The 27,456-nt window shown below is 46.4% G+C and overlaps 1 protein-coding gene across 9 annotated transcripts in view; it reads left to right on the forward strand.

Annotated features, from left to right (window-relative positions):
* Positions 1-27,456, forward strand: part of FRMD4A (FERM domain containing 4A) — a 358,272-nt gene that overhangs the window by 231,441 nt on the left and 99,375 nt on the right. The window lies entirely within an intron of this gene.

Consider the following 27,456-nt stretch of genomic DNA (forward strand, 5'->3'; position numbering starts at 1 on the left):
AGTGCTGCCTGGGAAGGATCTGCAAAGGCATATCTGTGGGAAGGTCAAATTCAAGATATTTTTACTTTATTCTTTGGCAAAACTGTCCCAGTCCCTGCCAATGAGATAGAAAAGCACCGCTGGTCATTTTTGACACTGTTATTATATCCCTTAACTGTGTTTTTTGAGGCACTGCTTAGCTTTGAGAAATGGATTGCATCTGCTTAAAATACTTCCAGCTTCTCTGCTCGCCATCGTGAATTGCTGGGGTTCAGTGCTGGGCTCCACACCTGCATTGGGAACGTGGTTGGCAGCAGAAGACGTTGTGATGGTGCCACAGGCAGGCATTGCTTGTAGGCTCATGAGTCAAACACAAATATGTATTAAAATAAGTCCATGCTCCATCTGCCTTATTTTTCACTTTTGTAAAAAAAAAAGGAAGACTGGAAACAATGAGAGTCTGATGGTGGCTTTGTAAGGATGGGCTGGTGAAAACTATAGCGTCCTACACTTTCCTGACAATTTTGGCTCCTGTCTCGGAGATCCCCAACAGGTTAATAACAAGAATTAGAAGAATGTCTTTCCTTTTACAAAGGCTTCAGGCCAGCCACAGGCAGCCAAAGCAGCAGGAAATGAAACTTCCCATAGCACCCAAATGCCCTGGCTACAGCTGATAAGATGGGGGGCGGGGGCAGGATCCTACCCAGTACCGACAAACCTGAATGGGGATGGCTGAAGGCGACTTGAATTGCCGGAAGCACATTCAGCCTCGTTTTCTGGAAAGTTGCTTAAAAATACCAGTACAAAATTGTTAATGGGTAATGGTTTTTAAGCACATAGTCATCTAGGAGGTGAAACCCCTCAGCTGCCCATGACACTTGGTGTGCTCAGAGAGCACCTGGATAACCATGAGTCAGGCCAGTGGGGGAAGGAGAACAGCTAAATCAGGATGACTAATTAAAACAAAACACCATACTAATGGTCTCTGCATAGGCTGCACCAGGTTCTCTCATGCTTTGCAGCTGGCTGAGGGGAAGTTTAGTCACCTTCATCACAAGGGCACAGGGCTTGGCTTCCTATGTCATCTAAATGCCTTTTCTAATTTTTCTTAGTTCAATTAAAAATTAAAATGGACTATTGGAGAATATCTCTGCTAAAGTACTGCTCAGTATATTAATAATCACAGCTTAAAATATACTGCAGGAAATCTATGTGAGCTGCCCTGGCCAACCTACTTATTTGGGGCTTAATCAATGACAGTAAAAAACCACAGGAAGATGACAGCCAAGAAGCCTGGTCTGGGAAGATGTGTCCCCTTCTGAGGGAGCAGAAATGGTGTCACGTGATATTATGTTTTTTTAAGTGTTTGATCACACCTTCAACTCCTTGTAATCAATATAGGAAGCAAATTGCTCTGTAAATCACACTAACTAGTTTGCAAGTGACCCGTGGTTGAATTTTATTAGTACAACAAATCGTTTTGCTGTTTTCAAGTAATGTGCGAATGGGGAAAGCCAGGAGGGTGATGATGAAAAACTCATGGCCAGAAAAAGCACTAACCTCTGTTTCATGCAGTACTCAGATCTCTGAGCACCCCAGTGCCCCCATATGTACAGGAATGTCCACTGCAGCATCTCAGATGCTTTTCTGGCTTAATGACAATGCTGCTAGGTAGCTTGTACTCAGAGTGAAATCACCTTTAGGTGGAACAGATGAAGATAAAGTGGATGTTTTGGACTTGAGTATGTCTCCGGTATTAATACTCTTTGCAGATACGGGCACAACACTTCGGTTTGCCTGCTTTACAGGCAAAGCCACCAGCATTGGGGGGGTCCTCGAGCTGCTCCACAGGGGCAGGAGTGGGCTGAGGTTGCCAAGATGAGCAGCTCTTTGTCCCAGCAGGTCCTCAGTGGGCTGGGCTCCCTCTGGGAGCAACATGCGCTTTGCTAGGGGAAATCTCACCAACTGACCCATATTGTTTGTGTCTTATAATGAGATTTCAGATGAAAGTTATTTTGTAAGTTCTGAGTAGCGTTGTTTTTATTAATGTTACCTTATCTTGTAGCTGAATTGAATTAGAAGCTGTAAATAAAATGTTCATCCAAGCCCAAGCTTCTGGCTGTCACTTCAAAGCTGTATTTTTCCATGAGTGTCTTGCCACGGGCTGGAACAGAGGGCTGGTTTGCTGGGTTTTGCCATGAAAGAGGTTCCTCCATAACTTTGTTGGGCCTCAAGATCTGGACCTGCATTGGCTTGAATTGCTCAGGAGTCAGTCTCTTAAATTCTCATGTGAAACTTCCTTCTTTTCACCAACCTCAACCTTTTTTGGAGGCTTTTCCCTTCCTACGGGAAGTTTAGGAAAGAGCACTGGGGATCAGCAGTTCTGCTTTCTCTGCCACAGGTGAGATCAAAATAGCAGCCTAACCTGCATCTGGCTTTACACTGCCTTTCAGTGCTTGTGTGTGTGATATCAGGTGCTCTGCCCAGTGGAGAGTTCAGAGGTCCTGCTGCTGTATTTTCATAGAATCACAGAATCATAGAAAGGTTTGGGTTGGAAGAGATCTTAAAAACCATCTAGTTCCACACCCCCTGCCATGGGCAAGCCACCTTTAACTAGAACTGAGTAAAGAATTTCTTCCTAACATCTAATCTAAATCCCTCCTTTTTTTAGTTTAAAACAGTTCCTCCTTTTCCCCTCTCTATCTGCCCAAGGAAAAAGTAACTCTTCCTCTTTTTAATAAGACTCCTTTAAGTACTGGAAGGCTGCAATGGGGTCTCCCTGGAGTCTTCTCTTTTCCAGGCTGAACAACCCCAGCTCTCTCCTCTTTTCTTCATGGGAGAGATGTTCCAGCCCTCTGATCATCTTTGAGGTACTCCTTTTTGGTGTAGAAAAAAAACAGCAGAAGATGGTGGGTCTGATTGAAGGAGAGAGCTGGGTACCACTCCCTCAAAAGGATGCAGGAGGGCTCCTGGAGCGTCTTGAAACAGCTTTGGCCAGTGATTCTGGGGAGCTGAAATTATTTCTCCTCCTGCCTCAAGTGCTGCTGGGCAAAACCGGATGCATCTGGGAACAATCAGGGTGTTTGCAAAAAGCAGTGTATTAAGCAAATGAACTCCCTTTCTGTCTGTGAATTAGCTGTGATCAGACTCGGGGGTTTATGAATATGTCATTTGAAACATATCAATTGCTGAGTAATGAGGACCATACCCCGGGCTGCAGGAGGACAGGGAGTGGAATTGGTGCTTCTGCACACAGGAGTCACCAGTGGCTCAGTGTGACAGCTCTGCCAGGCCAGATTGAAATGTTTCAACACCACAAGTTCGCTCCCAAAACTGCAAAGACCCCTCTGACAGGCCACACAGATATTGCCAGTGGGACCCACCAGGCACATAGGTTTTATTTTCATTCCCATACCCCAAAAGTGAGATTTTGGCTCTGAGGCAGCATTTATAACCCCTTCTGTGAATGTTGGCTTGCTTCAGTGTTGGCACAGAGTGCAAGGGTTTGGGGTTACCATCATCTGGAAAGAGATCCTGGCTTTACTGAATCAAAGGGTCTTGACTGAAGTCTTTTCCTCCCAAGTTGAGCGGCTGCAGAGTGATGCAGCAGCAGCTAAGGAAAAGCAGAAACACAGGCTTTGCAGATAAAAGAAAAGCTTCCCCAATGTGCTTTGTCAGATAAATGCTGAAATTTAGAAGGGCTAATCATAAATGGAGACAGAGGAGGATCATATGGAAATCTCTTCCTGAGGGTCTGAAACTCAAAGGCTGTTTGACTTGGGATTAGGGAGAAGAGTTGTATTTGGTGTGTGTTTCATTTGATAAATGCCTGTTGAAGATCTGGGGTGTGTGGCAAGTTTACACAGTATGATTTTTTGACAGTTTTTTCTTTCTGAGCAGAAGCAGAGTGTGGCTCCTTGGATCTTAAGATCTGGGGGTTTTTTCCTTTCTGCTTGATGCATGTTTATTTTCTAGCACAGTTCTTTTTTTTTAAGTGTTTGGCTTCATCCAGCTGATCATTTTCAGCAAGCAAGAGCCTTTTCTTATTTCTGGAAAACGGATTGCCTCCATTCCCCACTCTCAGCCTCCCTCTCTGTTATATTGTTTCCCAGTGACCGTGTATCATTTGTCTGCTGCACATGAAAGGTTTGTGTTGCTTTATTTAAAGACTTCTGCATAATTGGCTATTCATTCCTTTTCATGTGGGTTTTATAAACATGGCTTTTTTTCTGGGATGGCTGAATCAGGCAGCCTGGCTTGATCCCGGCTCCTGCACCGGCTGGCGGTGCCTGTTATCTGACAGCAGCTCCAGCAACTGTCATCCAAAAGTGTTAAGCCTCCTAATTCTTTCTCTCTGGAGGAGCTATTGCAGAAATGGAGCTCATCCGAGGCTCATAGCAGAGCTGTCTGTGGGGTCTGGAGGCTCTGCAATTCGATTGTAGGAAATATCTGGGCAATTTGTTGCTAGCCTTCTTCCCAGGAAGCACTGGCCTGATTTGGAAGAGCCAGGGAGAAATGGGGAAGTCAGCACAACCCATAGGTATTTTGGTGATTAACCCACCTATACGTGCATGTTGACATTTCTTGAGTAACTCTTCTTGCAGCATTTTTATCTCCCAGCTGCCGTGCAAGTGCACCCAGAAACACGTTAGCAGTGATATGTGTACATGCACAGCCAAAATTAATGGGATGCACTGGACCTCCAGTGCCTTGCTCAAAACCAACTCTGCTTTGAGTAAGTCAGGAGTCTTTCAGGAGCCCAGGATTTGTTTCCAGTGCACTTGCTGTGGTTCAGCATCTCATCCCCAGGAACCGCCGCGAAGCCAGACTGGGAGACGCTGGATCTGTGAGCCAGAGCCGGGCTGGCAAAGTGCCCTGTGGGCTGCTGACTCACTGCCACACGGATGGATGTCACCAGCGTGGCTGTCCCAGGGCAGATGCTCCGTTTGGAGCACACCGGTGTCCCTCACTACTCTGGGATCAGCCTCACTAGCACCAGCCTAAGGCTCGGTGTCCTGGGGAAGCAATGGCATATTTTGAGAGCAATAGCTCCATTAATTATAGCTGGAGGGAGAAATAAAACATTCTGCTCTCCTCCCAGGAATCTGTTATATTTTTTGCAGAATTTTCAGTACTGCTTGTGATCAAGAAATTGCAATCCATGGGGTTTTATCCATGTTTTGTTGCAATCTCCCTTCTGTATGCCAATGAGCAGGGTGGTTACCTGGGCTGGCATGGTGGGAAAACTGCAAGGGTTCCCCTTCAGGTGGTGCTGAGGCTGGCACCTGCCCGTGTTGGGAGAAGCTGTCTAACTTTGGATACAGGTTTTGCATGAGGACCACAGTGATATATTCCATGCTCAGTGAGGGATAAACAAGCCCCAGGATGGTCTCAATCTCCCTGGGGAAGCCACAATAATTGCAGAAGAATGGGGTCCAGCCCTGCTCCACTGCCAAAACTGGGGATCCTTTTGGAAACATCAGCCCTGGGGCTGATGCAGAAATGCAGCCGTGCAGCCCTGACCGTAAATGGAGATGTTTGGGTGCCAGTAGCCGTCCCTGCCATGCGGGAGAGGCAGCCCCGGTCCCTGCAGCACACCAGGCTCTGCTCCAAAGGCGTTTTTAACTGTCCCTGTGGAAGGAGGGAGCAGCCAGTGGGCGGGGAGCAAGGAGGCAGGAGCGAGCACAGGGGTGAGTACCACCCTGCTGACCCCGCTGCCCTCCCCTACACCCTTGCAGGAGTATCAGGTGAATATATTCTTGGAGTTACCTATAGGGCATATCCTACTGGTCATGGAGATCTGGGATGGGCTGGTGATGATGCCCTTGGTGAGTGCCCGAGAAAGGATCCCTGCATCCCCTCATCCCACCCAGCCTCTCCACGCCTGCAGTGAAGCAGCTGAAAAATGTTCCTTCAGCTTCATACAAGGATTCAGAATTGACTTGATTTCTGTCCTCTGAGTGGCTCTCAAGGTTGTGGGTTGGTGTGTTGCTCCTCCAAAGAAACAAAGCATGTTTTGTGTAGGCAGACAAATAACTGGAGACCAGGCTGAACATGAGTGGAGTTTTCTACTAGGGATCTGGCAGGATCTAGTCCCTCACACTGAGAAAATGTGCAAACATTGGATTTGGATCATAATTTAAAATAAATTTGAGATGAAGGGGGCTCAATTCTGCCTTTCAGAAAGGAGGCTTTATTTTCCCAAATTGCAGTGCTAGGACTTTGGTTTCTTTAGGAAATAAATCCTGATTTACTACAGAAAGAGTGAGACTGTAGTCCAACTCAGCAAGTGTTTGCAAAATTGCAAAGGAGATGTTTTAACATCTTTGGCATTAAAAATTACGGAGCTCCAAAGCATTGGATCAACTCAGAAGGATCCTGCCAAGCACTGTCTGAAGTAGGGTTCATATCACCGGGACAAAGCACACAATTGCCCCTTCACAGCCTGTGGCTCACGGCAGATGAAGAGTGTGAAGCCTCTCTCCTGACAGGAAAGACTTATCCTGGCCTTCCTGTGCTTCCCAGGTTCCTGTTTGAAACTTCTGATCATTTTGAGCACAGCTGCAAACTGCAGATACATGGCGGGGCTTGGTCACCATAGGATGGGGAGAGATGGAGGGGACATTGCTCTGCTAAAAGGGAGGTGGAAGCCCGGACTGGCAACTCATGTCTGTGCTCTCACTGAGCAACCAGTGAACAGTGAGTTAAGAGCTTTTCTGCTGAAAAGTTGTCTCTTCACAAAAAAAAAATATATATTTAGTGCTTCTCCAAGGTAAATGTGGTGCTGGGAGTGTGGTGCTGGGAGCATTCCCAGTCCGCACACCTCCTGCAGACACAGTTGGTGCACAATACCTAGATGTTGTCTTAGACCAGGTAAATGGGTAAATGAAAAATGGACCAGGAGAGCCAGGTGTGCTCCCAAATCCATCCTTCCAGCCTGCAAGGTGTGCCTGTGTTGAGCTGCTCTGCAAAGCCTCTCTAATCTCTCAAAAAGCACCCAGCACTGCTATCCATGGCCTACAGAGCTTATGGTGTCAGACTGGAGGGCTGTATCTTGGGGGTTCAGTTCTCAGCTTAGGCTCCGCTGAACCAAGAAGTCCACAGAAGTCAAGCCTCTAGGGGAGAGTGTTTGCTTGAAAATGGAAATGGAAGAGCACAGGGGCAGAAAATAAAGAAATTTGATGTGCAGAGCTGGGGAGTGAACAATTCAGCTTAGGAGCCAGAGGGATCTCAGGCAGGATGAAGGTGGCAAAGCAGATAATCTCAAGGTTGCCCTTGATTATGAGGGCAGAACTGAAAAGATTTGGGAGAGGAAGCAGAATTAGCATCTCGGGGGGAAATCCTGAGCCGGGTTCAGAAACTAGGGGTGAAGAGCCTCTGCTGTGCACCCTGGCTTGGCTCCATTAAGAGCAACAGAGTGGTGCTAGTCCAAGCTCAGCAGCTCCCAAGTCTGCTGGATGCTCCAGGCTCCCTGGAGCTCACCATGGGTGAGAATGGACATGGCCCCTGTGCTACAGAGAGCATTCCAGGGATGGAGCTTCCACAGGAGAACATTCCAACAAGGCAGCCTGTGCAGAGCAAGCTGGCAGGTAATGCACATCAGTGAGGGTCACAGGGAGCAGGATTTGAAGAGGTCAGGTAGGGTGCACAGCTGCAGGCAGGGATCAGCAGTGAGCCCAAACAGACAGGGAACACAGAGAGCCTCCAAGGGGATCTGCCATGCAGGAAGGTCAGTCTGGTCAAGCAGCTCTAGAGAAAGCAGAGCTGTGTCTGGGAAAGGCAAGACTGGAAATTAATGAAACCCAGCAGGGATAGTTCAGCCTATCCAGGTTCATTCCTCAGCATAGGCATGGGAGGAGCACGAGCAGAAGCTGGGACAGGTGGAGGCAGGGGGCAACAGCCGCTGGGAGCAAAGCATCCCCTGAGAACGTGTCGGGTCAGGACTGACCTTGCCGAGAGCAGAGGTACTCCTGTGTCTTGAGGAAGTTAATTGGAGGGGAGGATGCTTCCCTGGTACAGCAGTGCTGCACATTCCCTTCATTCTGAGCTGCCTGATGGCTTCTGAGAAATGCTTAGAGCTGGTTTTCCCCATGTGCCCCAAGACTGAACCTGAACCCTGCACGTGTGCCAGGTGCCACATGAGGAGCCTCAGGAAAAAGACTCCCACAGCAAAGTACTTACAGCCTCATAAGAAAATGAGCTGGGAATGGCAATCATTGCCCTCCGCAGAGTGAAATGAGGGTGTGATTTCCAAAGGCCTGCATAATCAATATCCCTATTATCAGTCTTCCAGAATAAATTGCTTTTAAACTAATACAGGCTGGGGAGATATCCATGAGCTGTCAGGAGAGAGATAAGCTGAAGACACATGTTTATTCATACTGCATATGCTGAAAGCAGGATGTTCTTTGCAGCTGGCTAAATGGGGGCGAAGATATTCAGCAATTTTTTGCAATTCTTCTGCTAAAATTTGTCAAATATCCTTAATTTTGAGAACACCTGGAACTTTTCAAACTTACGGGGGGAGCTGATGAAAATCCCACTAAAACATCTGGTGAAGGGAGAAAGTTATTTCCTTTCCTGTGAGGTAACTCCTGAAGTTTTGCAGAACATCAGCAATTTAAATTGTCCTGCCGACCTCCCACCACATACACCAATACAGGAATGGCACATCCAGCATCTAATGGGTCTGCTACAGAGAAAACATCTCACTCACAGTTACTTGGGAGAAATTCAGAAATCCACTATTGTTTCTGACTGGCTCAGCTGCTCTGTGGCTTCAGTGGAGCTTTTGTTCAGCCTGGACCAACCTGCCAGTGTCCAACAGTGGCTGTGAAATATGTCATTGTATCCCATGAGATGCTGCTCCAGCCATGGACAAGCCAGTGTCCCCCAGCCTTGCTTCCCCCACCCAGGGACAACTGCAGGATCTGCTCAGCCATGAGGCACCAACAAGCTCAATAGTGGAAATAAATTAAGTTTAGCAGCAGGACAATGAGGCTGAAATGCACAGAGCTCCTCCTGCTCTCTGCTGCTGCTCCTTCCCGGTGGAGTAGCCCTTGTGCTGGTGCCACATCCCATCCCTTGCCTTCAGCCCCAGCTTGTCTGATGTGTTCCATGGCAGGCAGTGGTGAGATTAATCTCTTCTAACTTAAGGCATAAACAGTGTGGGTGTCTGTGCCTGAGCCATGATTTTAGAGACGATGGAGGGAAGAGGGCACTTGTAGGGCACAGCTGAGCTCATCCTAAAAGGGATCATCTGAAATGAGTCATGCCCCTTTCTCTCCTCAGCTGCAAAAAGACTCTGCAATCAGCTCTCATAGGTATTCACACTGTGGGTGGTTGTGTGTGGTCACATCAGTCCTGTTCTGGCTCCAGCTCCTCCTTTCATGTCCTCCTGGCTGGACAGGAAACCCAAGGAGATCAGAAAGCACTAAATGTGGCACAAGACAGAATCTACCTCCTGGAAGGTAGTGGAAATAGAAAATTATTTTTTTTATAGCATGGTCTCAGCAAGCAATTTTGAAAAATAATAACAGATGTACCAGAGATTATTCCAGGAGATATTGAACAGTCCAGAGGAGTGTAGCTCAGGAGAAATGATGAATGAGGCAGCATAGAAGATTTGCTTTTGAGCAAGGTAAAAAAGGTGCATTTCCAATTGGAGCTAGCATTTCAGGATGGAACATTTCCCTTTATTGCTGCCATCAGGCTGTGCAGCACAAGTACGAGGTTGATAGTGAATAGGCGAGCAGCTTGATTGTCTAAGCTGCGTTACTCAGCTTATAGAAAATAGTTTTCTATTCCCTTTCCTTTTCAGCCTCAGTGGATGCAGCTTAGACAAAAGATCTCAACTTTCAACCAGAAGGCAATTCCTTCAGCACAGCACAGTGAGAGCTTTGGCCACAACTGAGGCTGCTGGGCTCAGGGGCATTGCACATAATGAGTAACAAGGGTCTTGACTGTCTCACTGGGAAATTATTTCCTTTCCCTTCCCCTTGCTGCAAGTAACCCAAAGCAGCAGCACATGGCTGTGTGGTGTCAGGTGGGAACAGTTTGCCTGCAGCCACAGATTCAGGCCACGTAGTTTAGAGCAGCTCAAACCTGTGCTTAAACAGACACAGGTCTGAGCATCACACCTGACAATGGCACCGAGCGAAGCAAAGATGAGCTGGGTCTGGCACCAAGGTGCTGCTAGCAAAGGCTGCTGGGGCTAGTTCAGCCCACCTGTGGCACAGGAGGAAAAGTGGCACCTGTGACCACATAGAGGGGACAGGAGGCTTGGAATGGGCAGAACAGGCATGCAAGGACACCATGCTGCCCTTTCTGAGGGAGACCTGACTGTTCCTCAACCCTGCTTACCCCACCTCTCCCCCTACAGTCCCGATCCATTCCCTCTGCTTTTGTCCAGGAGTGTGTTTTTTTAGGCCCATTCTCTCTGGAATGATGCAAGATGCCATCCTCAAGTGTTAGAGCAAATCTCCAACCCCCAACCCTTGCCATATTTCCAGTGTGTGGCTTGTTGCTCCTTTCTCTCTCTATTTTGGGGAAGTGCCTGATCATGGGGAAACTTTGGGATCTGTGAAGTCAAAATGGATTTGTCTCTCTCTTTGGTGGATGATTTCCCCGATTTCCCCTCCTCCCCCAGGGCTGCAGTAGCTTGCTGACAGCAGCACAGCCATGAGTTGGGTGCCTGGAGAAGGAGCGAGGCAGTCACTGCAAGCACAGAAAGGCTGCCCGTGGCACTTGTGTCAGCCACAATACTGGATATCATCAGAAAAACCATCAGCTTTTCTAATTTTCAGGACAAAGGAGATGGCTCTTGGCTTATAATTGGGTCATGCTTTAAAAAAACCTGCATGAGCTCATCATAAGCAACAAGCTGTACCCCTTCTCCCCTTATATTCCTGCCCCGACCTCTCCCAAAGAAGCAATCCTTTTGGATGAGAGGTTGTTAATACAGATAGGATGTCTTTTACTTTCCCATCTCTGTGCACTCAGACATGGCTCATTACTGTTATGTTTGAACGAAAACGCTTCTGTTATTACCTTTGCTGGGAAACTGCCCATATTTGGGGAGGAAGAAGCACAATTCTAAATCTGCCTCGGGAGGAAGCTTCAGTCTCTGTTCCGACTTCGAAGATATCTTGGTAGCAGGTCAAACCAGATTCTTGGAGGTAGAGCCAGCAAAACATACCAGCTCTGAAAGGTTTTCACCTTTGGGAAAATTGATTCATAGTACAGATTTTGGTTTAATGAGTCATCTCTATTTTGGAGTCTCCCCTTCTCTGTGCAGCCTGTCTCCAGCATCCCCATTAACAGAACAAGAATAATCTCTCCTGTGCAAGCAGGCAGCAGACTAACACTGCAGCCTGGTCCCCATCACATCTGCCTTCAGGAGCCGCCATCCTCTTTATCCCCTGGAATAACACAGGCCGAGTAGTACAGGCATCCCCTCATATTCTCACAGGCACCAGATACATTTTGGGCCACTGGGATCAAACTGCCAAGCTGCAGAGGCACCACTGGCTCATTGCTGGGTGTATAACCCTGTGGTTGCAGTGCAGGATGGAGAAATTGGGGGTTGGAACAGGAGGCACGGCAGTGACTAAATGCAACCTGACGAGATCGTGAACAGGCCAGCAACTTCCAGCTCATCCCAGCCCTCCTGGCTTGGCAGCCCAGACAGTGTTAGAGACTTCAGCTTGTCAGAGTGGATCTTGTAAGATATATAACTTACACTGGTCTCCTGGAAAAGGGATGAACGAAAGAGATTGCATCTGCCCTTTTTAAGAATAAAATAAACCAAACCAGCCAAGCCATTTTCACTTCATTTCCCCTCCTCACTTTGAAGCCAACTTCAACCAAACGGCATTTAATGCATAGAGTTGTTCTGACCCACATGGTGATGTGGGCAAGGCCACTGCTCATGTTTCCCCAGTCCCTCTGATGTGTATTGGTTTGTTGTTTTATTGGTTATTGTTTGTTGCTTTTATGCCAGCATGCATGCATCAGTCCCACGTGGCAGCCAGACCATTGCATGGGACGAGCCTCCCACTGCTGAGCAGCTCGAAGGCAAAAAGAGTGTTTGGCTGTGGCATTGGCTTGTGGAATTTCTTGATTACCAGAAAGACTAGTTTTTGGATTAATTTTGTTCTGTCTTTTGAGGACATTTCAGCAGTAGACACCTGATTAGAATACCTTTCCTCTTGGGCTGTGTCTTTAGTCTTTCATCCCTATCACTAGTGGGCAGGGGATGAACAAGCCTATTTCATGATGTTCAGTTCTTCTAAACTTTATCTTCTCTTTTGATTTTTATTGTCTTTTGAGCAACAGATAGTTTATATGTACTAATGTGCTTTAAAGAGGAGGAAGCACCATCCATGCCCCTGACCTTGTTCATCTCATGGGGACTGGATGCCCATTTCTAACGGCTTCTCACTCTGCTGTTTCCCTCCACTCTTCTCACAGCCACATAAACTGGGAGCGCAGACAGCAGCTGGGATAACCCTCAAGCCCCAGGGATTCCAGTGTCTTTTCTCTCTGTACCCATGTCCCTTTCTCAGGCCTTCTTATGCTCCTTCAGCAACCAAATCTGCATCTGTGTGCTCCACCGTGGCTTTGGGTCCAGGCTTTGGGATAAGGGGGTGAGATCTGTCCCTGGCAGGACATCATATATTCCTGAGGATGGGTACCCCAGAGCCAAATATTTCTAGAAAGCAGGATGGTGACTTTTATATGTATCTGGAATTTTGTCAAATTATTCAGCAAATGTCACTGAGCTACAGAGACACTGATGGTCAGGCACATTTGCTATGATTCAGAGCTTGTCACAAGCATTTTGCACAGCTCTAGCTCTTGGGCTCTAGTGAGTAGTTTTAAAGCAGTCCATTCCCTGAAAAACACTATGGAGGCAGAGAGCATGAATTATTATTTGTTTTCACTGTGTGGACAGTTGATCGGTGACAGATGTTTCTAATTGCATTAAGCAAGTGGAAATAATGAGAATTAGATAGCAGATTCTCCAGGAATTTACATTTAGATTGAGTTACAATTTGCTCTTAAAGAAGCAAATTCAATGTAGATGCATTGGTTCTTCAGCAGAATTGGGAGACAATTATTTTTAATTATTATTTGATTACTTAAAAATGAGCTGTGTTACTATACTTAAAAATATTTTACTCAAGGGGATGACTTAATATATGCACTTTATGTCTCCCTTAAAAGATATGGAATGATGAAATTGTTCATCAACAAACATCTCCACCTCCCCATCACAGTCATATTGAAAGGCAAATGTAGAACAGAGGCTGCCAGAAGCCCGTCTCACAGTGCACAGTTTGGCCAGTGCTGGGATGGTGGTGATCGCATCAGGCTCACCCAAACCGTCTGCAGCCCTGACAAATTGAATTAAGTTGCACTGATGGAAGACAAGCTGCATCCCCCTTTGGACGCCATGCTCCGCTGGGCTTGGCAGGAATTCCAGGCTGATAATCCCCGTGCCGTGCATTTCATGGAGCTGAGGCAGAGCCAGGCGAGGCCAGGCAGAGGTGGGTGCTCAGGCTGGAGCAGGGCAGGGGGCGGGCAGAGCCTCGGCACGCAGGGAGCGGCAGCATCTGCTGCCTCCAGATGACACAGATCTGACAGTTATCTCCCCATCCATGCCAAGAGGAAATGAGCTGTGGTTCAAACCGCTGGAGGTTTTCCTTTTGGGGATCTCTCTCACAGCTTTTTTTTATTTTATTTTATCTCCTAGATTTCAAGTTCAGCTTCAGACTCAGAAACGTGTGAGTCCCCTGTCAGCAGAGGAGGGATTTATGTGCAGTGCAGATTATTGTATGTCTCTGTTTAGCACAGAATCCAAGCTATAATATTTTTTTAACCAACTAGCTGGCTCAGCTTTTAATTTTTTTTTCCTTTTGCCTAATGAGAGCCTTATCCAGAACTCCTTGAAGTCAGAGTCTGTCTATCAGCTTCAGTAGGCTTTGGATCAGATTTCACATCACTGATTCATTATTAATTACACATCTGGGACTCCCTTTTCAAAGAGTTCATTGTTAAATAAATTCACTTTTAGACATTACAGACTTGGCATTCTTGTGCATTTAATAAAAGTCTGGCAAACCAGCAAAGAGCCATAGGCCAGCTTCTCTTCTGGTATTGATGGATGAATCTCCACTGAGCAGCAGTGGTTTATACTATGAGGATATAACATACCCCTTTGCTCTCATATAACTACTTTCTGTCTGAAAATAAGTCTATGTTTGAGAATTTTGCCTTTTCTGGAATTTCTCCTCTCTTTTTATAACTTTTCCTACCAGCAAGAGTTCCTCTGTGGACTCAGACACTGCAGGGTGAAATATATTTGCCATTGAGTTTCTTTTCTCTTCAAAGAGATACTGGCATCTTTTTCCTTGGACAAACTGCGAACCCATATTCAGAGCTTCCTGGGAGAGCAGACAGGCAGGCAAATGTTTTCCTGATCCCTACTGCAAGTGGAATGGACCTAGGGTCTTTCTACAGGGTCTTTCCAATAGACCTCAGTAACGTAGTTCAAGTCCAGACATTGAAGTGACCAAGGAGCTGCTCTGGAAGCTCCATTTACAGAGGAATAGTTTTGGCAGGGGAATATGTAGAAATAAAGGTTTTCCTCCTGAAGTCCATTCAATAGGAGGCTATATCCTAGGTGAAGAATGACATGTTGTGATTTAATGGTACAGGGTATTACTCCCACTCAGCAGCTGATGGGACAGGGACCAGCAGCCCATACAGGTGTTTCCTGTGCTGCAAGGATCTCCTGAGCTGCACTCAGCTCATCCTGTGCTTTTGCAGGGCTGCCCAGACACCGGGGGAAAATGGATTGAGTGAATCCTTTTTTTTCTCCTGATGCCAAATCAGAGTTTGGCTGAATGGTCCTGGTTAATACCAATGTCCAAATAAATTGTGAGGATAGATTCAGATGACTGCTACCCATTTTCCAAAGCTTTCACTTAGTCAACAACTATTTAAGGTATAAGGAAAGGAAAACCAACAGAAACTCAACTCCCACTGTTTAAATAATGAAGCTCTGAATGTTGATCAGAGGCAGACATACACTGAGTCCATGGCATGCTCCCAATGCAAGGGATAAAAACCACCACACAGTTGTGGAAGAGTCTGTGGAGGAAGAGAGAATTTTGACGCTGGAGCACTTGAGCCCCTGAAAAGTCAAAACTAATTCCCTACTACAAGTGAAACATCTCTCCTGTTTTATCACAGAGAATGACAAAACCTTTTCCCTGCCCAAATTCACCTTCCTCAGTTTTTCAGAAATCACATTAAATGGGATTATTCTCATCACCTTCATGTATGAAGTGCAAATCTTTCCAAAACTGCAGCCCTTCAGAATTAGAAATTATTAAGTAATTTATTCCTTGCCATAGAGCAAGTTTTGGGGTGCGTCTACAGCCACCTGGTAGGATATGACAAGGGAGAAATGAGAGAGATCTGTCACACAGGCAGTGTGACTGCTGGCCAGCCAGCAGAGATGCCTTCAGTTGCCAGGGGCCATCAAGACCTCCAGCATCATTTTTGGGAGGTCTTTGTGCTTCCAGCATCTGCCAGCAGCATGACTGATCTCCAAGCTGGCCCAGCTTCTGAGGCTTTGTCTGTGTCACTCAATGAAATGTACTGGGGACAGCCTTGCCCACACTGCTGCTGTGGGATCTGCTCCTGCCCATCTTCCACATTGGGTTCAAGGAAAGCAGGAACAGATACAGTTGCCTAAGCACTTTGATCTCTTTTTTTTGCAGTGAGGACGTGTTCTGGGCAAGACCCAGAAAGAGATTTTCTGGATGCTGGCAAGGAAGTTCAGCCTGTGCCCAGCAACTCCCTGTGCCATGCCACTGCATGGCACACTTGGGCCTTTCCCCATACACAGGCCAAGGATCCCTCCTTTTCAGAAGCCAGGCTGTCTTTATTTGCTTTCTACCTTTCCTGCTTAGAAAAATTTCCTCAATTCTCCATATTCTCCAAGTTTCTCCTTTCATGGTTCATTACATTCATTGGCTAATTCTGCTATCGCCCCAATACATGGGTCATCACTCACATTTGTATGCACTTAGATTTTCCACTTATTTTCTTAGTAGCTGTTTATCACTAACAGTTTCTACCCTGCCTGAATTCTCTCCTAACCATTCCGTCTTTTTTCTTTTTTATTCTTTCTTTGCAGAAAAAAAAAGATGTTTTTTTTTTTTTTAAAAAAGACACTCACTATCTCATCTGGTCATTCATTTCACCCTCCTCCTTTGTAATGGAACTGGTTTATTACCAGCACTTCTTTTTACAAATATCAGGGGAAATAAGCCTTTCTTATCCTGCTATGGAGGATAAGAACAATTCCTATGGTGAGCAAGTATTTTGCATTCTTTTCTTTTGGATTGCGGCCAGTTGTCATTTCTCTCCATTGCCTCCTCATTTTTTTATAGGGGTCACACTGTGACATTGGTGAGCCTGGAGTCAGGAAAGCCCAGCATTCTTGTCCCCTTCCCATTCCCCTTCAGGTTTGCCTACAAGGCATTAGAACAGAGCTGTGAGGAGGGGGGACTAGTAGGGCACATTTAGGCTCTTGACTGTCCTGATGTGCACCAGGGTGATTTATCTAGAAGTGGAGGCAGGACTTGCCTGTGCCCATGGTTTCCCCATTGAACCTTGATCTGCTCCTTGAGGTGTCCTCTCCCTGTCCTTCTGATATTGACATCGACAAGTGCTGGATGTGGTGAGTGCTGTGACTGATAGAGGGGACCAGACCAGAGGATCCAGGCAGCTTCCTTGCTGTCCCAAGGCATGCTGGACATGGAAAACTTTGCTTCTTAGGGACACACACAGTTGGTTGACTTCATATATAGGCTGTGAATGTATAGACTTAGTAGGAAAAACTGCAGAGTCACTGAAGGCAGGGAGAGTTTCTGTGCTTCTGTAGATGAAAGGTTGTTGATTTTTCCCTTTCCCTCTGAAATAACCACACTTTTATCACAAGCCTAATCCTTGGTTATATCCCACACCTTGTGCTGACTCAAGAAGCCAAGTCTCCTCTTGGGTGCTCACCCAGAGTGGAGGAACCCTCTGTCTTACAGGACAAGGTGTATCAGACCCTGCCCCATGGCCCAGTAGAGTCAGGGTCCTGTCCCAGCCACTGCTCTGGTGAACTTGGGAACCACACTCAGTCACAGATTAGAAGCCAGACTACCAGTGAGGAAGTAAGTGGGGTAGCACTGATTTCCTGTGCCTTGAGAGCTGGACCTACACAATGCATCACACTTCTATTTCAAGTACTTGAAGTTTACTTTACTACTTGACTTCAAGGTTAAAGCAGCTTCCTTAGCTCTCCCATTTCTCTCTTTCACTGACCGCTTGACTCCCCATAACACCTGAGCTTTGCCATCAGGCACTGAGCAATGTAACCAACATCTGGCAAGTGAAGTTCAGCCTCTCTCTCCTGACCTGTCTGTCTGATGGGTAGTATTTTCATAGTATGCTTTACATTTGAGTGTGTTAAGCAAAAAGCTTCAAAACATTGTGGTATGTTTTTAATATAGCAACTGTGCAATATACAGAGATAATTAAACTGATGAGAACATCCAGGAAGACCAATGTGCTTCAGCTCCCAAGTTCTTTAGGGGAGGGAAATCTAACATTGCTGTATATATGGAGAATCTATTAGTGGAGTCAGCTCTTTTGACTGCATCCCTAAGTATAAGTACAGGTAGAGAAGATGAATGCACAAAAGCCCATGCACCACTGTGCTTCTGGAGGCACTTACCTTCCCTAGTCTCAGCACATGAGGATGTGGCTCTTGTCAAGTTTAATTCATTTCCCTGCACTCACAGTTGGTGTGTAAAATAGAACAGGACAATTTAATCCTATACATCCTAGCACTATTACTTACTTTATTTACTTTTATTAATGTTAGGTTCGCTAGCAGACGGTTTTTTTAATAAATTATTTTAATGTGTTTAGAAAATGTGCTACAAAAATAAGCATTCACTTAGCTTATTAAATATTTTCAGTGATGAAGAAGTGACTATGGGTGAGGATGGAAATAAAAGTCCCTATTCAGGAGAGATTTTTAAAAAGCAAACAGAACATAAGAATGCAACTAAGCTAGTATATCTTGGGAAATTATTTTTCCTTTTCCACATCAGCAATAACAGATCCAGAGCATTTCCAAGCACCAATTTCTGTAGGCTGCGTAAAGGGAGATGGACATTTCTACAGTTGATTTGAAACTGGATGAACTAGAGCACTTCAGAGGTTTACAGTCGAAAAGATAAATGGATTGTGTGAGCTGTCCAATTTCATTATGTGCCCTAGCCAAACTCTTTCTTTAATGTTTGATAGAATTATGATCAAATATTTCAAAATAAAAATGCTGACCTCTGTAGAAATTGTTGTTGACCTTGTCAAGGTAGGTTTAATGCTTTAAAAGAAGACCAAGAATCTCTCAGTGATATAAAACTTCAACAGACGCTACCAAATCGAAATATATATAGAAGGCAGCTGGTTATTCACACTGGCCGAGTGCTTATCAAGCCCCATTGTCAGCTGAGTGTGAAATGGATTCCTGCCCAGAAAGCTGGCTCTGAAGCTTGCTTCATGTTCAAAGTTTGATTTGCCACGTGATACAGTCAGATGATTTAAAACACAATTGACTTTCTTGAAGCAGTTGACTACCCTGCTTCAAAATTATCTCCAGAAACGGAAAGGCAAGTACACATGAAGACCCTAAATACTTTAAGCTGAGCATTTACAATACCGATTATCTGAAAAAATTTGGAAGTGCTTTCCTAAAGTAGGCCACCTCTCTTCCAACCCAGAGTGCTGCAGTGAATGCCATACCCGTGTCTTTTTTCCTTTGCATTAAGACAAGAGTTTGAACCAAAGCCCTGTACACAAACCCTCTTAACTCCCCAGCATGTGCAATTTGCATCTTGAGCTGCTTCAGTTTGTATTAATTTAGCACCAATCTCCAATTGGAGAGCTCCCTCTAATCTGGCCTCTGCATCTATCACTGCTGTATGTTATGTGCAAAGGAAGGTGAAAAATCCTCTGAGACCCACAGTTCTGTGATAAAACCATGAGATTTGTTTAGTCTCAGTAATATCATTGCTTGCTTAAATTGATTACAGATAATGGCAATGAAATCCATCTCTGTTGCAGGGGCATCTTCCACAGGTTAAATGCCTTTGTGTTGAAAAACGAGACTTTTCTGAGTCTTTGGAAGGATGAGGGAAAGCATAAAGTGTTGCCTGGTTACCCAGGCTTCTTTGAGGCTGTGGTAGCGTGATATGCTATGGCCTTCTTCAGGTTACTAGTGCTGATATAGGCAGTGCTGCTAAACCGTGGAGATCCAAGTGCCAAATACACCCAGTCCCAGCGATCTGGAGATCAGGTGGAGTGGGAGATTCTGAAGCCACTGTGACCTTCAAAATCGTGGTTTGCTTTGAAGCTTAGATACTTCATTCTACTGCTTATATGAAACCGATGGCCTTAAACCAAGGGAAAGTCCTCCTGTGTGTGGGCATCTTCCTTCTCCTCTGCTGATCTATCATCCATATTTTTCTCATTTATAACATACAAATCTCATAGATGCTTCATGTATGAGGAGATGGGAAGCTACAAAATAGATCACTAACACGTTCAAGATGTTGAGGATGATTTAAAGGGCTAGTGAATCTGATCATCATAGCTGGGAATGGGTTTTCTTTTGCTCTAAAGGAACTGAGTTTGCTTGAAAGTTGCTTGTTTGGGTCCACATAAGTGAGTACCTTTATTTTGCACCAGTCCTTCTGAGTTAGTGCCTCATAAGTTTGCTCTAAATTCCCTGAAAGTTAAAAAAAATCTCAGTCAAAATAGTCAAATTTGGGATGTATTTTCATTAAAACTGTATTTACCCACAGCATGTATTTCTTGATGATACTGTAAAACTTCTCATGGAGTTTGGAGCAGCCTCCTGAAAATACAGTATTTGCTGGAGTAGGCACATAGCGAAGCAAGCAGCCAGCCAAGCTTGTCTTCAGGATTGTCTTGTAAAGGTCAAACCAGATTCGATGTTGTGTTAGGTTTTGGGAGAAACCCAAAGACAGATAATAGAGGAAGGATCTGTTTCTTCCAATAATCCAAAAACAAATCTAGAAAGTTTAAGTAAAGAATAATAAAAGTTGCATGCGCAAATTGACTTGGGGCGACTTTTTAACTTGCTTCAGTGATATTTTCACGGCTGATTAGATGAGTTGGCAGTAACCTTGGCAGTGCTACAAAAGCCATTTTTACACCAGTCAGCATAAGGAATTCCACACTTTCCATCAAATCCCTCCAAAAAAGATGTCTGCTTTCCCTTCCAGTCTGGGTTTGCTTCTGTGGTTGGCCTTCTTTTCATTCAGTTCATGCTCCTGGCCACAGTTCAGTTGGAAAGGGCTCAAGGGTGGCTTGAGTCCTCACATGAGGTTACCCTGCATGATCTTTCTTACTGCCCAGAAAGATAACCCAGGGGGATATGTGAGGATTTTGACCGCATTCCTCTGGAAATCCTGTGCAGAAAGGACTGCTTGTGCATGCACAGACCAGCGCTCCAGCGCATGGGAGGCGCACTGGGGGACACTGGACCTGGCACAGATGCTCCATAAAGGGGATGTGCATCGAGCCTGCACATCCAGACTGCACAGCTCAGAGATGCAGACTCTTGGGGGATCCCAGGAAGAAATACTTTACAGTGTGCTCGTCCTGCTGGCACCCCATGTGGTCAGGGCAGATCAGGACAGTTTGAATGCCAGGCACAGCATCTTTTCTCTCTCCCCAGTCCTGCAGGAGACAGAGAGGCAGGTTCTCATGTGGGATGTAGTGCACTAAGCCACCAAACCTCCTTGTTCTTCAGGTCTATGGAGAAAAAATATGTGATCAGAGCCAGGGCCAGCCCTAAACCTGGGCTTTTCCTTCTGCCATCCTCAGCGCATCAGCCAGGCTCTTTCAGCTGTATGTAGGGACATCAGCTGTTCCCAGTGGAGACAAAGGACTGGAGCAGGCAGAGGGCTAAAGGAGGGAAGAGGGAAGTGCTGAGGCTTTTGTTGTGGATGAGAGAGAGATCTGAGCATGGAGCAGATTTCCTGTCCCGGTACCAGTTGCAGCTGGCTGGCCTCTTTGGACGCAGTCACCTGAAAACTCTGTTGGAGTAGCGGGGCGATACAGATGGCAAGGGAGGAATGGGGTCACTGGGCATCAACAGAGACCCCTTCTGAATGGGGGAAGAGTGCAGCTGCCTCTGTGTCAGACAAGAAGGGGAGGAGGGATACTAGAGACCCAAAAGTGCCTTTTTCATCCCACCAACTGCTTCTCATTTTGCTTTTGACTTGAATTTGCCATGCAGACTTGGCCAGCTCATGCTTTTGCTTTCTGTGACTGCAAAATTATTTAAGCAGATTCCCATTGCTAATATGTAGGGGAATCAGAGAGTATCAGCAATGCCTTCTGACTTAAGATATGGAGTGTCAGGTATCAGCAGAACCCAGAAATGCAGCTATCTGTGAATATTTCTGAGTCAACTTGTCAGTAGAGTGTTTCTAATCCTTTTACCAAACAGATTTTTTTCAGAAAACGTGGGAAATTTTTTTGTCTATTTCTCTCTGACCTTAATAAATCTTAATTCCCACAACTTGCGGGTGTTGACTTTCCAAGAAAAAACGTCAGTGTCACTCTGTCACCACCCTCCACATTCCCGAGGCAGCTGCTGGAGGCAAGTACTCTCCTTTGCTTATGTAAATGAAGAAAAGAGATTTTTAGAGCCAACCGCTGACTCTGGGAAGAAGGTGCTGCCTGTGCCAGTGCGAGCAATGCTCCCGCCGCCGGTCCCCAACACTGATGAAGTTCAGCTGTTCCATGATAAAAAATAAGGCACTCCCTCTCCAGGCATTTTGCATTTCAATGAATAATTTTTCACCCAACTACATCCCAGCCTGCTTTGATTATGTGCACTTCATATACTGACATAATAACATGGAGTTGAGGAATAGAGGATCTATCCCAGAAGGGGAATTGCAGCCCCTAAAGCCCCAAGCCTTCAGCCTGAGCAGTTTTGTACAATATTGTTACCCTGTATTTGGATGACACAATGGCCAAAAGGGCCATTACTGGGTATTTACACAACACTACATGGAGTGACTTCAGATTTTTCTTTTCTTGGAAATGCATGAAATGGGTTAAACAAGAGGATGACAGAGCTGTTGGCAGACCCAGTTTGATGAGAATTGCAAGTGAGGGACAGTTCAGTGGCTCCTGGTTGAGAGAATTCCGTGTTCTGTGCACAAGGAAGCAGGAGGAGTTACAGTCCATGGCTATCATGGGGCAATGCACTGTCTAATGCACACAGGTGAGCATGGAGCATTTCCTGGCTTTCAGCAGATAAGGCTGCTGACCACTGAGTATCAATGTCCTGAGGAACAGGATCGTAACACACAGGGCCTATGTGGGTTTCTTTACTGCCCTTATCTCCGTGGTGTTGGAGGATGGGGTCGTGGCTGGTTTTAGCAGATGATCTAATTCATGGGGACGACCTGGAATTTGCTTCATTAGCAAATGCTCCCCTCAGTGGAGGGGAAGAATTGTGCATGAAGCACCGTTTGGCATTTCTATTTCCTCCTGATTACACCGCCCAAGGCTCGAGCAGACCAAAGAAGAAGCGCTGTTCCCTGCCTTGTAGGACTGCACCGGGCACAGCCATGGGAGGAATTGCTCTGCATTCATGCAAACCATTCCTTTTCCACCTCACCTCTCCTGCTGATGGACTGGCCACATTGCACGCATTCCCCAGCCTACACTGCAACTCAAGCCACCAAAAATATATTTTTCAAACATTCAACCTTTGACTGTTGAGCAAAATTTGACCAAATCAACAGGACTTGAGAGGCTGGTTTGAACAAAACACACTTCACAGTCCATCCTGCAGAAACCAAACCCATTCACAGCCAAATGCCAGTGGTTTGAGTCCTGGAGCCTGGGCCTGGCCACAGCTGGGTTAGAGCACAAAACCAGTGCTAAGCACCAGTCCTGCAGACAGTCTTTATCACTGGCTTTATCAATCTTTATGCTTGGCTTAACAGTGTCCCATCTCTGCATTCTTGCACTATATCACCCTGTAAATCCCCCCAGCAAGGAGACAGTGGATGGTAGCAGTGTTTTTAGCCTAATGAGATGAGACATTGCTCAGCTGTGAGTTAAGTACGTGGTTACCACAGCTCAACATGTGTCTGTGCTGGATGGGTTTGGGCGGCATGCGTCTGTCCATATGTTGAAACATACATTACCCAGAAACCTTCTGCCACAGAGAAAAGGGAAAAGCTGTGACGTGGGGGAGGGGGAATAGATAGGCTTGTTTGACAGTTAATAAAACAATGAAATATACTTTGTGTGTGCCTGAGTTTCTAGAGACTTACCAGCAGCTGCTAATACCATGTCATCTGTTTTTTATTCATGGCATTGCTGGACTGTGGATAGATAATCTCTTTCTATAACTCACTCATTTCTAAGCTTAATGGGAAGCTGTCACAGAGAAACATGCTCCTCTGCCAAAGGTGGGCAGTCTGTCTTTCCACTGGGGAAACACATGATTCCAGAGTTCCTTGCTCTGCTCAAATCCCAGTAACATTGTCTTTTAATTATATTGAATATTTAATACCGGAATGCTTGTGTTTCTGCTGTATTTTCCACAATGACTGACAGAAACAGCCCATTCTGTCTCTGTCAGACAGAGAGGTGCTCCATCCCTCTGGTCGTCTTTGTGACCCTCCTCTGGACCTGCTCCAATGGTCAGTGTCTTTCCTGCACTAAGAGCTTCAAAGCTGGATGAAGAATTCCAGGTGGGGTCTCACCAGAGCAGAATAGAGGGGCAGAATCACCTCCCTAGACCTGCTGGGCATGCTTCTTGTGATGCTGCATAGGACACGTTTGGCTTTCTGAGCTGCAAGTGCTGGATCGTGCCCAGCTTTTCATCCACCAGTATCCCCAAGTCCTTCTCCACAGAGCTGCTTTCCATCTCTTCATTCCCCAACTTGTATTGATACCAGGGGTTTCCCTGACCTGAGCGTAGGACCTTGCACTTTACCCTGTTGAACTTCATGATGTTCCCATGGACCCACTTCTCGAGCTTGTACAGGTCCCTTTGGATGGCACCCCTTCCTTACAGCTTGGCAACAAGCTTCTCCCAGGCTATGAAATCCTTCTGCCCAGAAGCCCTATTCCTTCTCCCTCCATCCTGTGGCCAACACACGCTCATAGCATGTCAGTATTATCACTAAACCTGTGTGACACTGACTGTGGCTGGTGTTAGGAGGCACCAAAATGGGGTCAGCATGTTACCTTGTGCTGCAAAATCTTGCTTTTCATCACCTGTATCTCACCTCCTCCTTTTCCTCTTTTCAGCACTGGGGAGGTCTCCCATGAGCAGAGCTCAGCCTGTTCCTCCTGTGGGTACAGCAGCCCAAATTAGTGAGCTCATGCTAATATGAACTCAACCAATAAATCCATCAAGGAGAGTTGAAACTCTGTGATTTTGACACTGAATCAGTACGAATCATCATTCCTCATGTAGCTTCCCTTTTGCAAGGAGCTCTCAGGCTTGTCGTTCCCCTCTCTACTTGCCTTCAGTGTTCTCTGTGCTCTATTATTGTTCAGGGAAGTTGCCATCATGTCTAATTGGGAAGAGACACCTGTAGAGCGCCTCTGTGCAGAGATAACTGGAGTGCACGGAAGAGAGACTCATCCCCTGTGGTTAATTTGCCAGTGCTGAGTGCTCCTTTAAACAGAGCCAAGGAGATACAGACAGAGCTTGGGCATTGCATGCATTGAAGTTTTCTTGCTGAGGGTTTCACTAGCACAGGCTGTGCCTGTGGTTTGGGCGTGGTGTGGAGTGGGCTCTTTAAGCAATGGGGAAAGGCAAGGGAGACATCCCTGAGAGTGTCAGCCAAGTGTGATCCCATATGGGCCTTCTTGTATTGCCTTTGGTGCCTTTCCATAATCTTTCTTCATGGCAAGTTGAAGTCACAGAGCTGCTGCTGAGGCTCAGCCCTTTCCCTGCCACCTCCTGACACCACTCATAAAGATCTCCCTTTCCTCTAAGTCATTATTTGAACAAACTTCAGCTATTTTGGAGGGCAAGGAGGGAATGAGTTTACTGCTTCAAGCCTGCAGGGTTGCAGAAAACCCCAGCCATGTGGTCGCTGTGCTCCTCACTGCTGAGGCTTTGTGGATGTATGGCATTATCATTTCAGACAAACCTCTCCTGCATGGCCCAGGGAGCAAGGAAGGATGTCTGGGTCATTTTACTAATAAGGAGGCAGCCCCTAATGAGTCCATCTCTGCTCCCCTGCCTCTCCAAGACAGAAGGAAGAAACCTCAGAGTGCTCTGAAGTCAGGCTTGACTTCACAGCAGAGTTGTCTGCTCTGCAGAGTATCAGGAATCCCCTGGACAATGTTTTATGCCATCATACCTGGCAGGTGGATCCTGAGGTATTAAGTTTTGTGGAAAATGTCACGTTTGCATGTCCAGGAAATCAAGGCTGCAAAATGTAGCTTTTTCCAGTCTGGAGTAGGAATTGGGGAATACAAGTAGGGGTCCAGAGGCAGGAAAGCACTCAGGTTACTGCCATGCAGAGAAGCCTCAGGGACAGGGTTTGGCTAATAAATGGCCAATGTCTGTGCCAGACACTCAGATACACAGGAGTATGGGTCCCTCATCCTTTCCTCCTGACAGGGGTAAGCACTTACAGAAGAGCAGACTCTTCTTCCCCAGGGCCACAGCTCCAGCATGCTGGGACCACAATAAGGTCCCTGCTGATTTCTCTAGTAACAATAGCAATAGATTTACAGAGCACTGTTCTTTACATGCCTTTCTGCAAAGAGGGTCCTGTAGCAGGAGGGAGCAGCAGGGGATTCCCTGGCTGAATAATGCTGCTCTGACAACCTACATCACCAGAAAAGCATGTTCAGCCCTCACTGGTCCAAAGGATTTCTCCTGGTGTTCCCCATCCCAAGTTCAGGCCAGCCAGCTGCAGCTATGACATGCCCCACAGGCTGCCTTTTGTGATACAGGTTACATGGAAGATGCCGGGGAGGTGTGGGTAGGAAGGGGATGAAGAGCAGCTGATGCAGAGGGGTCTCCACACCTGCCTGGCCAGCTCGCAGGGCACTACAGTCCAGCTCTGTAGCTCTGCATCATTGAGGACATGGTTCAGTTTCTACTCTGAATGCCACCTGTTACCCTGATTTATTCCTGTGAGATGCACAAGGCGCATCTTGCTGACCATCTGATTTTATTGAATTCAGAAGGTGCCAGGCCCACTTTCTACTGATTTCCCCACGCTCAGAGACCAGTCCCCATCTCCTTCAATGTGTCTGTGATGGAAGTTTTATTAATGCAAAATTTTCCCTCCGGAAAATGAAGTCCAGAAATTAATAATGAATTAAAACAACTTGCCACAGGCATTGCTAACGAGCTCTTTGTCTGCGCAGCTCACATGAAAGGAGGTCATTGCTCAGCCGTTCCCATCGCGAATGGCAAGAAGATTAACCACTAACATCGACCCTGTGTGTCTCTCCTGAGACAGCAGGACAGGCTGCAGTTCAGCTTCTGCCTGGCTGGCTTTTCCTGCCTTATTCCTGCTTTGCAGGTTTGTCTCGAGGAGTCTTTACTACCTGGAGAAACACCTTCCTCCCCTCCCCTCCCCTCCAAACACTCAGGTTGCCCATCTGTGTTGGGAGGACACCCAAGTCATCCCACTGGAAAGGACAATAACCTTGCAGAGCTTAAGGGGAGAGAGGAAAGTAATCTTGGAGGGGACTAGCAGGGCTTAACTTCACTGCCATAAGCCTCTTCAGGGACTCTGGCCCAGTAACTAACCTGGCAGTGCTCCAATGCTGGGTGTGCATCTATTGTTCTTTTCCCTTATCTTGCAAGGCAAAGGGTTATCCTGCCTTATCTGCTACCACAGGCTTTGGAGGAGGCCCCATGGCAAGGGCACTGGAAATTGTGCCCCTGCTGAGCCCCGGGGGGCTGAGCTGGGAGAGGAGCATCCGCATCTGGGCAGTAGAGATGGGAAAGCTGTCACACCATGCTGACCACCTCTCCGTGGCTTTTTCAGCCTGGTCTCACTCAGCAGAAATAAGGAAGCACCACGTTGCATTTATGCATCCAGGGAAGGGTGGCTGAAGGCAGGTGGGTTCGGGTGCTGCTCCTCACTTGTTAGCTGGGACTGGATGCAGCAGTGTGTGCAGCAAGAGAAGTTGAGCATCACTTCTTCATGATGTGACTGAACAGCAGAAGAGACTTGCTCCCTTGTCCAGTGTTCCTTGTGAGAGTGTTGTCTGACTGCAGCAGAGGAACCCATAACTCCTCCATGTCCATGGGCAGCCAGTTACACATCAACTATTGATTGCTCTGTTCTGCTTTCTTGC

Source organism: Corvus moneduloides, chromosome 4 (assembly GCF_009650955.1).
Source record: "Corvus moneduloides isolate bCorMon1 chromosome 4, bCorMon1.pri, whole genome shotgun sequence".
Classification (NCBI taxonomy): Eukaryota; Metazoa; Chordata; class Aves; order Passeriformes; family Corvidae; genus Corvus; species Corvus moneduloides.